The sequence below is a fragment of the Oncorhynchus kisutch genome, linkage group LG21, assembly GCF_002021735.2.
Source record: "Oncorhynchus kisutch isolate 150728-3 linkage group LG21, Okis_V2, whole genome shotgun sequence".
NCBI classification, from domain to species: Eukaryota; Metazoa; Chordata; class Actinopteri; order Salmoniformes; family Salmonidae; genus Oncorhynchus; species Oncorhynchus kisutch.
Genome location: NC_034194.2, coordinates 28,795,222 through 28,808,167, shown reverse-complemented (window position 1 = coordinate 28,808,167; position 12,946 = coordinate 28,795,222). Strand labels below are relative to the sequence as shown.

General features: G+C 43.1%; 1 protein-coding gene across 3 annotated transcripts in view; it reads left to right on the top strand.

Annotated features, from left to right (window-relative positions):
• Positions 1–9,982: 9,982 nt before the first annotated feature.
• Positions 9,983–12,946, top strand: part of LOC109866319 (kelch-like protein 29) — a 385,773-nt gene continuing 382,809 nt past the window's right edge. For 2 of the 3 annotated variants that reach the window (XM_031800806.1, XM_031800808.1), the window contains exon 1: positions 9,983–10,275. The gene's annotated coding sequence lies outside the window, so the exon portion shown is untranslated. The remainder of the gene's footprint in view (positions 10,276–12,946) is intronic. The other variant, XM_031800805.1, reaches the window with a different exon arrangement.

Sequence of the window (12,946 nt, the reverse complement as noted above, 5' to 3'; positions counted from 1 at the left end):
ACAACTACTGTCATTATTATTATTTGACCCTGCTGGTCATTTATGAACATTTGAACATCCTGACCATGTTCTGTTATAATCTCCACCCGGCACAGCCAGAAGAGGACTGGCCACCCCACATAGCCTGGTTCCTCTCTAGGTTTCTTCCTAGGTTTTGGCATTTCTAGGTTTTTTTTCCTAGCCACCGTGCTTCTACACCTGCATTGTTTGCTGTTTGGGGTTTTAGGCTGGGTTTCTGTACAGCACTTTGAGATATCAGCTGATGTACGAAGGGCTATATAAATACATTTAATTTGATTGTTGTTCTGAATGGGTTTCCGTACAGTTTTACTTACTCCTAACAGGAGTAAAGACACACACTTCATGTAATTTCTTGCCTTGTGTAGATTTTTGTGATATGAGGCACTCATACCGGATAAAACACGTTCTTATATGGCACTTCTGGACAGAGCAGTACCATTCCTTCCAGAAAGCTCTTAACAGCTATTTTTCACATCCATTATCCTCCAAAGCTAATGGCGTAAAAGGAAAGTTGTTATTACACGGCCTTATTCACTCTGGGGTATTCTCAGACACAGAAAACAGCTTTTGCAACATGACACCTGAGTACAAGTCCTGTGTTAATGTTGGATGTTTTTCCCCTCCAAACACCTAGCTAGATATTGGATCGTTTTTTCCACACTCTCCGAACACCTAGGCCCTTTCCTGGCCCTGGAGAGAACCGAGGTGTTTTCTTCAACCAGCCACAAAATAATGTGCCTCAGCCAATCATAGTCTGGACCGAACCAATTCATCTGACTGTGGAGGTGAGATATTTGGGGGAAATAGGTGGTTTAGTTCCTGGCTGAAGTAAGTAAACTAAAGCCAGTTGACAACTCACACTGCAGAAATTACTAAATTAGAGCTGTTCATTGGCCGAGAGGTTGAGACACCTGTGGCTTCATTAAGGGTATGAGTTAGTGTTCACCTCATTGGGAAATTCACCCCCCGATAATTGGTTTGGGGTGAAGGTGTGTGCTCGCTTGTGTGTCCTCAGATTCTAGAAGGAAGATTGGTGGGATGAATATTCAATGAATGGAATGTCTCCTATGAATATATTAACAGAATATTCATTTGACATTTTTACTCATCTGAAAAAATATTTCAATGTCACAGCTGTATGAGAAATTAAGTCTATTAAAACAGGCCTGTGCAGCACTAGCCACCTGTGTGTAATGGCACTATTGGGTCACAAAAAATTCAAAGGGCCCTGGGGTTTGAAATTAGGAATATTTTTGCATGAGAAACTGTTTCCAACAAGGACACAGGCAGGAAATATTTCCATCATCTCAAGGGGTAAGTAAATGTCATTGTAAATGAATGTTTGCCAAGTTCAAGTCTTCCCCTTTTAAAAAGGGCTTTTGGATATCCGAATACTTGGCACTTTAGTTTTTCCCTTCCTAGCTTCCATTGCCATAGACATGGTGGTTATCAGCATTATTGAACTCAGTCTCTCTCTCTCTTTCTCTCTCTTTCTGAGTCTCTCTCTTTCTTTCTGACTCTCTCTCTCTCTTTCTGAGTCTCTGAGTCGTTCTCTCTCTCTAAGTCGCTCCTCTCTCTCTAAGTCGCTCCTCTCTCTCTATGTCGCTCCTCTCTCTGAGTCCCGTTCTCTCTCTCTCTCTCTTTCTTGGTCGCTCTCTCACTGGGTCTCTCTCTCTCTCTCTCTGAGTCACTCGCTCTTTCTCTCTGAGTCGCTCTCTCTCTCTCTCTGAGTCGCTCTCTCTACCTCTGGGTCGCTCTCTCTCTCTCTGTGTCGCTCTTTCGCTGGGTCTCTCTCTCTCTTTCTCTCTGAGTCGCTCTCTCTCTGAGTCGCTCTCTCTCTGAGTCGCTCTCTCTCTGAGTCGCTCTCTCTCTCTGAGCCTCTTGCTCGCTCTCTCTGAGCCTCTCGCTCGCTCTCTCTGAGCTTCTTGCTCGCTCTCTCTGTCGCTCTCTCTCTCTCTGTCGCTCTCTCTCTCTCTGTCTCTCTCTCTGAGTCTCTTTCTCTCTCTTTCTGAGTCTCTCTCTCTTTCTGAGTCTCTCTCTTTTTGAGTCTCTGAGTCGCTCTCTCTCTAAGTCGCTCTCTGAGTTGCGCTCTCTCTCTCTTTCTGGGTCGCTCTCTCGCTGAGTCTCTCTTTCTTTCTCTCTATCTTTCTGAGTCTCTCTCTCTCTCTCTCTGTCTCTCTCTGAGTTGCTTGCTCTCTCTCACTCTCTGAGTTGCTCGCTCGCTCTTGCTCTCTGAGTCGGTCTCTCTCTCTTTCTGAGTCTCTCTCTCTCTCTTTCTGAGTCTCTCTCTTTCTGAGTCTCTCTCTCTCACTAGCCCTCTTTTTCTGAGTCGCTCTCTCTCTCTCTGAGTCGCTCTCTCTCTCTCTTTCTGGTCTCTTTGTTTCTGAGTCGCTTGCGCTCTCTCTCTGAGTCACTCGCTCGCTCTCTCTCTCTGAGGCGCTCGCTGTCTCTCTCTGAGGCGCTCGCTCGCTCTCTCTCTCTTTCTGAGTCTCTCTCTCTCTCTCTCTTTCTGAGTCTCTCTCTCTCTCTCTGAGTCTCTCTCTCTCTTTCTGAGTCTCTCTCTCTCTTTCTGAGTCTCTCTCTTTCTGACTCTCTCTCTCTCTTTCTGAGTCTCTGACTCGTTCTCTCTGAGTCGCTCGCTCTTTCCCTCTGAGTCGCTCTCTCTCTCTGAGTCGCTCTCTCTACCTCTGGGTCGCTCTCTCTCTCTTTCTGGGTCTCACTCTCGCTCTCTGAGTCGCTCGCTCTCTCTCTCTGGGTCGCTCTCTCTCTCTGGGTCGCTCTCTCTCTCTCTCTGTCGCTCTTTCGCTGGGTCTCTCTCTCTCTTTCTCTCTGAGTCGCTCTCTCTCTGAGTCGCTCTCTCTCTCGCTGAGTCGCTCTCTCTCTCTGAGCCTCTTGCTCGCTCTCTCTGAGCCTCTCACTCGCTCTCTCTGAGCCTCTCACTCGCTCTCTCTGTCACTCGCTCTCTCTCTGTCGCTCGCTCTCTCTCTGTCTCTCTAAGTCTGTCTCACTCTCTCTGAGTTTCTCTGTCTGAGTCTCTCTCTCTCTATCTTTCTGAGACTCTATCACTTTCTCTCTATCTTTCTGAGTCTCTCTCTGTCTCTCTCTCTCTGAGTCTCTTTCTCTCTCTTTCTGAGTCTCTCTCTCTTTCTGAGTCTCTCTCTTTCTGAGTCTCTGAGTCGCTCTCTCTCTAAGTCGCTCTCTGAGTTGCGCTCTCTCTCTCTTTCTGGGTCGCTCTCTCGCTGGGTCTCTCTCTCTTTCTCTCTATCTTTCTGAGTCTCTCTCTCTCTCTGTCTCTCTCTCTCTTGCTCTCTGAGTCGGTCTCTCTCTGAGTCTCTCTCTCTCTTTCTGAGTCTCTCTCTCTCTCTTTCTGAGTCTCTCTCTCTCTCTATCTTTCTGAGTCTCTCTCTGTCTCTCACTAGCTCTCTTTTTCTGAGTCGCTCTCTCTCTCTCTGAGTTGCTCTCTCTCTCTGAGTCGCTCTCTCTCTCTCTTTCTGGTCTCTTTCTTTCTGAGTCGCTCGCGCTCTCTCTCTGAGTCACTCGCTCACTCTCTGAGTCGCTCGCTGTCTCTCTCTGAGTCACTTGCTGTCTCTCTCTGAGTCGCTCGCTCGCTATCGCTCTCTCTGAGTTGCTCGATCTCTCTCTGAGTATCTCTCTCTTTCTGAGTCTCTCTCTGAGGCTCTCTCTCTTTCTGAGGCTCTCTCTCTTTCTGAGTCTCTCTCTCTCTCTCTTTCTGAGTCTCTCTCTCTCTTTCTGAGTCTCTCTCCTCTTTCTGAGTCTCTCTCTCTCTCTTTCTAAGTCTCTCTCTCTCTCTCTTTCTAAGTCTCTCTCTCTCTCTCTTTCTGAGTCTCTCTCTCTCTCTCTTTCTGAGTCTCTCTCTCTCTCTTTCTGAGTCTTTCTCTATCTCTCTTCCTGAGTCTCTCTCTCTCTTTCTGAGTGTCTCTCTCTCTTTCTGAGTCTCTCTCTCTCTCTCTTTCTGAGTCTCTCTCTCTCTTTCTGAGTCTCTCTCTCTGTCTCTCTGAGTCTCTCTCTCGCTCTCTCTCTCTGAGTCTCTCTCTCGCTCTCTCTCTCTTTCTGAGTCTCTCTCTCGCTCTCTCTTTCTGAGTCTCTCTCTCTCGCTCTCTCTTTCTGAGTCTCTCTCTCTCGCTCTCTCTCTCTTTCTGAGTCTCTCTCTCTCGCTCTCTCTCTCTTTCTGACTCTCGCTCTCTTTCTGTCTCGCTCTCTCTCTCTCTTTCTTATGCTCTCTCTTTCTGAGTCTCTCTCTCTCTCTCTTTCTGAGTCTCTCTCTCTCTTTCTGAGTCTCTCGCTCTCTCTCTTTCTGAGTCTCTCGCTCTCTCTCTTTCGGAGTCTCTCGCTCTTTCTGAGTCTCTCTCTCTCTCTCTCTCTTTCTGAGTCTCTCTCTCTCTCTCTCTCTCTCTTCCCGAGTCTCTCTCTCTATCTCTCACTAGCTCTCTTTTTCTGAGTCTCTCTCTCTCTCTCTGAGTCTCTCAAATTCAAATTCAAATTCAAGCTGCTTTATTGGCATGAAAAACATTGTGTCAATATTGCCAAAGCAACAATGATACAATATACATTGTAACAAAATGATAAATGATAGCAAATAATAATATAAAATGGTAGTAAATAATAATACAAAATTCAATACAAAAATAATAACAATAAAATGTAACAGTCAATAGTAGAAATGTAATAAATATAAAATCTAATTATGGAAAATGAAACTATAACTAACTTATAACTAAACAACGGTCATCTTCTTCTTTATATCAGTACTACAACTACAATCATCATTACTACGACTACTACTACCATCACTAAACTGTTATCACTACCATTACCACCCATATTTGGAATGATAAACATTAATAATTATAGTCATAACAATAATAGTAATAATAAGTAAGTTACTGTTTACTATGCAGATGTTATTATTCAGTGTCCCTCAGGCTATGGCAGGAAAATACATTTGGCTGCAAGAGGAGCCATTGCTCCTTCGCCCATGAGTATTCTTAGTTTTTCCTCTGGGTTCAATTTGTAAAAATTTGGAATATATGTAGTCATTTCTGTGAATAATGAATCTCTTTGTGAGGAATATTTATCACAGTAAAGGAGAAAGTGCATCTCTGTCTCTACCTCCCCTGTCATGCAGTGACCACATACACGCTCCTCTTTGGGTAGCCATGTCTTTTTATGTCTGCCGGTTTCTATTGCCAATCGGTGATCACTCAGCCTGTACTTGGTAAGGATCTGTCTCTGCATCGTATCTCTGACAGAGTAGAGATAATCAGCCAATTCATATTCTCTGTCTCTCTTTCTGAGTCTCTCTCTCTCTCTTTTTCTGAGTCGCTCTCTCTCTCTCTGAGCCGCTCTCTCTGTCTCTCTCTCTCTGAGCCGCTCTCTCTCTCTCTCTCTTTCTGAGTCTCTCTCTCTCTCTCTCTCTCTCTTTCTGAGTCTCTCTCTCTTCTTTCTGAGTTTCTCTCTCTCTCTTTCTTTCTGAGTCTCTCTCTCTCTCTCTCTCTCAGTCTCTCTCTCTCTCTGAGTCTCTGAGTCTCTCTCTCTCTCTCTCTCTGAGTCTCTCTCTCTCTCTCTCTGAGTCTCTCTCTCTCTCTCTCTGAGTCTCTCTCTCTCTCTCTGAGTCTCTCTCTCTCTCTCTGAGTCTCTCTCTCTCTCTCTCTGAGTCTCTCTCTCTGAGTCTCTCTCTCTCTCTGAGTCTCTCTATCTCTCTCTCTGAGTTCTCTCTCTCTCTGAGTCTCTCTCTCTCTCTCTCTCTCTCTGAGTCTCTCTCTCTCTCTCTCTTTCTGAGTCTCTCTCTCTCTCTCTGAGTCTCTCTCTCTCTTTCTGAGTCGCTCTCTCTCAAATTCAAATTCGAGCTGCTTTATTGGCATGAAAAACATTGTGTCAATATTGCCAAAACAACAATGTATACAATATACATTGTATTTTTTTTAAATAAATGTGATAGCAAATATTAATCTGTCTCTCTCTCTCTTTCTGAGTCTCTCTCTCTCTCTTTCTGAAGCTCTCTCTCTCTTTGAGTCTCTCGCTCTTTCTTTCTGAGTCTCTCTCTCTCTCTTTCTGAGTCTCTCTCTCTCTCTCTCTCTCTTCTGAAGTCTCTCTCTCTCTGAATCTCTCTCTCTCTCTCTCTCTCTCTTTCTTTCTGAGTCTCTCTCTCTCTCTCTCTTCTTTCTGAGCCTCTCTCTCTTTCCTTTCTGAGTCTCTCTCTGAGTCTCTCTCTCTCTCTGAGTCTCTCTCTCTCTCTGAGTCTCTCTCTCTCTGAGTCTCTCTCTCTCTCTCTCTGAGTCTCTCTCTCTCTGAGTCTCTCTCTCTCTGAGTCTCTCTCTCTCTCTCTCTCTCTCTGAGTCTCTCTCTCTCTCTCTGAGTCTCTCTCTCTCTCTCTCTCTGAGTCTCTCTCTCTCTGAGTCTCTCTCTCTCTGAGTCTCTCTCTCTCTCTCTCTGAGTCTCTCTCTCCTTCTCTGAGTCTCTCTCTCTGAGTCTCTCTCTCTCTCTCTGAAGTCTCTCTCTCTCTCTCTCTCTCTCTGAGTCTCTCTCCTCTGAGTCTCTCTCTCTCTCTCTCTCTCTCTCTCTCTGAGTCTCTCTCTCTCTCTCTCTTTCTGAGTCTCTCTCTCTCTCTCTCTCTGAGTCTCTCTCTCTCTTTCTGAGTCGCTCTCTCTCAAATTCAAATTCGAGCTGCTTTATTGGCATGAAAAACATTGTGTCAATATTGCCAAAACAACAATGTATACAATATACATTGTATTTTTTTAAATAAATGTGATAGCAAATATTAATCTGTCTCTCTCTCTCTTTCTGAGTCTCTCTCTCTCTCTTTCTGAAGCTCTCTCTCTCTTTGAGTCTCTCGCTCTTTCTTTCTGAGTCTCTCTCTCTCTCTCTTTCTGAGTCTCTCTCTCTCTGAATCTCTCTCTCTCTCTCTCTCTCTTTCTTTCTGAGTCTCTCTCTCTCTCTCTCTTTCTTTCTGAGTCTCTCTCTCTCTCTTCTTTCTGAGCCTCTCTCTCTTTCTTTCTGAGTCTCTCTCTCTCTCTGAGTCTCTCTCTCTCTCTGAGTCTCTCTCTCTCTCTGAGTCTCTCTCTCTCTCTGAGTCTCTCTCTCTCTCTCTCTGAGTCTCTCTCTCTCTGAGTCTCTCTCTCTCTGAGTCTCTCTCTCTCTCTCTCTCTCTCTCTCTCTCTGAGTCTCTCTCTCTCTCTCTGAGTCTCTCTCTCTCTCTCTGAGTCTCTCTCTCTCTCTCTGTCTCTCTCTCTCTCTCTCTCTGAGTCTCTCTCTCTCTGAGTCTCTCTCTGAGTCTCTCTCTCTCTGAGTCTCTCTCTCTCTGAGTCTCTCTCTCTCTCTCTCTGAGTCTCTCTCTCTCTCTGAGTCTCTCTCTCTCTGAGTCTCTCTCTCTGAGTCTCTCTCTCTCTCTCTGAGTCTCTCTCTCTCTGAGTCTCTCTCTCTCTGAGTCTCTCTCTCTCTGAGTCTCTCTCTCTCTGAGTCTCTCTCTCTGGGTCTCTCTCTCTCTGGGTCTCTGGATAATTTCCTTCTAAAAGTGTTCATTTTTTGTCACAATTCTTTACTCTAATTCTTCAGCTTAACGTAACTGACGACAGAACAGTGTGTTGACTGTTAATAATATGTCAATAATTGTCCTTTTGTGTTCTGTTGGTGGGATACAAGATTTGGTAAAACTGTGAAGTTAGTTGCTCATATACCTCTAATTTTACTAACGCAGAAATAGGGCTGAAAATATTACAATCCTCTACAAAATTCTATGTCATCTTTACAAAATATCTCCAGTTCAATTGTTTTCACCTATTGAATATAATGGCATAAGAGACACTAACCAAGGTCTTAAACTTACAAGTACCTTTCATATAGTTGTTTGCGGCTCCAAATGATCACAATGGCGATTCGATGGTAGACCTATCACAGTATTGGAATGCTTTCTTTTATATAGCAGAGACCTTTATTCAAGACCACTACAATGCCACATATTTTCTTTATCCTGACCTTTGTTCCATCAGCCCAGCGGTATGGATTCTATTTCTATGCTGGAGCCATTCAATTGCTCCTCTTGGTGAGCTCCACTATCAAGGACAGACATCATGTTCTATCAGCAGCAGTTTGCACACAAATGCAGAAGCTGTTGCTTTATTGCGCCTCACTGTTAGCCACACATAAAGGTGTGAAATTACTTCTGCTTTAGTCAAATGTTCACTCAGTCATGCATTGAAGTTAGGATTCGTACTGAAGCTGTTGAGGAAAAAAGTGTTTTTCTGTTTTGTGTGTGTGGATGGGGGGGGGGGGTCGTATTGTCTTTGATTAATCAGGTGGTTTGCTGAGAAGATTAACACGTTATATTTACTCAGTAGTCCATCCAAACCAAGGTTCCTTTTTATATTGTTCATTCTTTTTTTTATATACTCTTTTTTTTTGGGGGGGGGGGGTTGTCTTCGTTTGTGTATCCCCCCCCCTTATTTATCAAGGTAGGTTGTTTAGGACACATGCTCCTTTGTCATAGCCATTTGAAATATAGTACCCCTGCGGATATATTGAGGCGGTAATAGATCAGCAGCAAGAGGTTTAAACAAAGATGGCTACACTTATAGATGAGGTGGTGGGTTACCTCCCTTCCCTCCCCCTGGGCCCAATTACTTCTGTTTATCGCCTTGAGATTCTGTTCACTTCATAGGGTGCACAGGGTCAGCAGTTTTATCTGGTTACAGTATTTCTGAGTGTGTCCTCTTTTTGGCTATTAACAATTGATAGGCCTACTTTATTTCAGTATATCCGTTTTATTCTACTGTCAATTAAATGTACTTTAGTACTAAATCGTAAAATTAGATTATGACTTGAAAATAATTGCCACAGGCCAACATTTTTACTATAAAGAAAAATGTTCCTCGTGCTTTATTCTAGTGTGCACAGAGCACTCACAAATTGTAATATTGATGTTTCATTACTATTATTTTTCAAAGAGATTGCACTTCCAAATATACAATTTACACCATGGTATTTTCAAAATAAATAAAAGGTGACATAAAAAATATACTACAAATCATTTAAAAATGTGATAACATCTATAACAAATTATTGTAATTTTTTCAGAAATATACTGTGTTTGCAACTCTTGCAGAAGCTTCAGAAATGTAGCACTCTTTTTGTGCCTGAGTCGACACAAAACAACTTTATTGCATGCTGTAGTAGCTACCTGCTGAGGCCTCTGGACGCTGTTGTGGGTCAGCTGTAGAAACACGTTCAGGTCAGTTGAAGCCCAACGGAATGCAGTGTAGCGCAACTGGGGCCCTGCGGCGAACCCGACACAAGCCACTGCGCATACATATCCATATATTTCTGGCGCATAAATATACATATATTGCTGGTCTAGAGCTGGAAAACTAGAAATCTAAAAAATTATTCTGAAATGTATTGCAGGGCTTTGTTTTCGTTATTGTGACACTGTTATTTCCTTCCATTATTGATTGCGGCTAGAGGGGATTTCTTAATTTTCCCAAATCAAATTTGAGAGGAATGTTATAACCTAGGCCTCTTGTATTTTTCATGCCCAAAATATCACAAATATATTTTTATTATTTTAGAAATGAATTATTGAAATGTATTATTCTTAGTAGGATTATGTTCAAATGTTGGGAGAAGGTCCATTTAATTGACACAAAATAATCTACCGTGTACACATGATTAGGAAAGATGCATTTTTTCCCGCCGTTTGGACACCTGACCTCAGGTGGGCTTTTGGTCGACTCCACAGCTCTCCACAACGAATGTTTCTGCTTTTTAGTGAACACCGCAGCAAATAAAGCTACCAAGATGCAGTTTTTCCAAGATGTAAGTTTATGTAGTTCTATACGAAGACAAGTGAGAGGCGCTGTAGGGCTCTGTAGAAAGCCAAAGCAAAAGGGGAGGAGCGGTATCGGAGAGTAAAAGTAGCCACACGGTGTGTCTGTCCCACCAGGCATTCGCTCGAATCTAACCAACCGACGCTGAGTAGGGATCGGATAAAGACGCGTTCTGTGGCATCTGCCAAAACTCCCGACCACTCCGCTCACAATTGTCAACGGAGAGACAGTAGCCCGCAAACAGCGGACACCTGACAGGCAACTGAAGGGCTAAAGCAAGAGGCAACATAATATATTTAGCTGTAAAATGCAACAGTCTTTGTTGGATTAAAACATCATTCAAAGATAAGCGTCGTATAGGCAGTGAAACAAGGACGAACGCCGGCGCTGAAGCTCAACTGCGACTAGGGAGGTAAGGATAAACTGCGTGTCAGGGCACGAAAGACTACAGGCCTACTTTATGCATTTTTTATGTGGTCCGTGTCAGGCTGAGTTTAGGCTACGCTTTACGCAGGACCTGTCTCATTATGAGAATGTCCCGTGCTTTGCCTGAATGTGTGTGAAGGTTAATCTGTGCCACCCCTTGCTAGGCTAAATAATCTAAGCAAATGGGCGCTGCGGCTCTCATGTTGTGAGATCCCTTCTAGCCATGACCCTCTGCTAGAGAACTTCCTGCTAGGGCTTATAACTGGGGTCAGTGTGACATTGTTGTTGGCTGGGGCATGGGCTGGATGTGATTTTTAAACAATTGAACTCCTAGGTATTGTCGGAATAATAGAAAGCCCAAGCTAGGTCCATGTTGAAGTGGTAGATACGGTTCTGAACCCTAGATTCTGGTTCTGAGAATGGCTACAGCTAGAACGAGTATTGCTATCTTTATGGTTTATTCTTGCCTAACCTAAATTAGCAGGCGTAAAAGATGCGCCTGAGCAGCGCGGTTCTTTCTTTCTTTCAGGTCCTGATGATATAATAACAAATGTACAGGGAGGTTCTCTTCTACACGGTTCAACCAATCCAGTAAATGTGGAGGAGGAGTTAAGATGGAGTGCGGCCTTTAACGTCCAAAAGCAGAAGTCAGGTCACAGGCTCTTCCATTTCCCCAATAAAAAGGATGGGGTTATTTTTCCCCAAACGTTCTTGTGCACATCCTCTCCTGTTCACCCTGGGGGTAGACATGACATAGTAAAAGTAAATCTGTTTCCCATTTAGTATGATATGGTATGTGTTCATTTGCAGGTGTCCATCATCAATTTCATATGATAAATTGCAATTTGGTATGGCAAATGTTAGCTAGGTGGCTAACATTACCTCAGTTTGGGGTTAAGATTTGGGTTAGGGGAAGGGTTAGCCAACATGGTAGTTAAGTAGTTACAAAGTAGCTAAAAATAAGTAGTTGCTAATTAACAAAAATTATAAAGTTGAATGATGTGAACAAATAACCTTTGATTTGCATCCTCCCCAATTAAACTACCTCCTTTTGTTTTTGGCTTAAGTAACCTTCTGTCTTATTTAACCATAACAAACTTAACATATACGAATTTGAATGTCAGATTTACATTTACTATGTTACGTCTAGTCTTTGAGGTCAGGCTGGTCTCTTAGTTGCTGTCACTAGCAGCATTATGTTTGCTATGTAGCAAGGCCATGTATTACAATACTGTCTGAGATACTGAATAGATACAAAACCCATCACCAGGCTCGTCCACTATGTAGGCTAAACAATGCTGTGAATCCTCATTTACATTATACAGTTGGTGTATATTAGTCTCTCTGTACATATTAGAGATGGATATTGATGCGTCACAGAAGTAATCCCTGCACAATCTCTTCACAGCACACTGCCAGCAGTAGCCTAATTCATTAGCCCAAATGTGCATGGACCATTGAAAGCATGTTACAAGATAACTCTTAAGATGCCAAGCAGCATTTTGGACAACCATTGTTTATGAAACTGACTGAAAGATAAAGTACACTAGTTGGCTGTTGATGTGGTATACATTAACATACTGACACCTGCAACTAAACTTTATTATAACCCATGTACTATAGCAGTAACACACCAGTACTGAACTGCATGTGCGTTGAAAAACAAACATCAGTATTTTATTTCTTACTCTTCAACTCACAATCTACTCAGAAACAGACCTAGGCTGTTCATCAAACACAAATGCACTATATTAGCAACATATAGTGTGTTGCTAGTCTCCTATACATTCTGAGGTGGACGTAACCAGGTCAGTATTGTAAAAGGCAATTGTTCTCAATGACTAAAAGCCCACTTCTCAGGTGTTTATTAAGGTACGGGGTGGGGTGTTAAGGTAGGATACGGTAGAGTGGGACACTCCCATGGTCAACATTACATTGGTAAAGCTAGCATGTAATGTGAATCAAGCCTGGGATTAAGGGCTTTTATAGCAGTCATCTCAGAAGAGGCAGGGGGATCTGGAGTCGATGAGGTGAGACAATGCATTTGTCTCAGAGCTGTGCTCATTTAACAGGGGCTTCTCACCTCAGTTTAATATAGGGGCAGGATTGGCACTAGATATTTACAATAACTAGCCTTTATGAAGGGGTAGGGCTGTGGTGGCAGAAAAGTAAGGGTGTGTGGGTATATGTTGGTAATTGAATCTTTTCCGGTTAATCCAGTAAGTGTGTCTGCCTCTCTGCAGTGATAAACATACATCACCATCAGGGAAGTCTTAAAGTGTGTTGGGAATGCCTAGTTTAAAATCTACTATATGATCTCTGAGACAGAGGCTCGTCTTGGCTCTGTGTTGGTTAGATTTTGGTCTCTGACAGAGTTGGGCTGGTTGAACTTCTGTAGGACCTCGGATGAAACGCAGGCAGGTAATTCATGTGTATTTTTTTCCAGTTTGTTATACTAATACACTTGCAGTTGTAGGGCCTGTCATGACATGGTGTGTCCCTGCCAAAAAGTGTTACAATAAACTATTAGCGTCCGTTGCTATATCAATGTGTGATGACCTAAATGACATTCTTTTCATCCCCGCTATGCAAAGAAATCTGATTTCTGCGACAATTTAGCTTTTTAAACAAGTTTTGTTAAGCTAATAAGATGACAA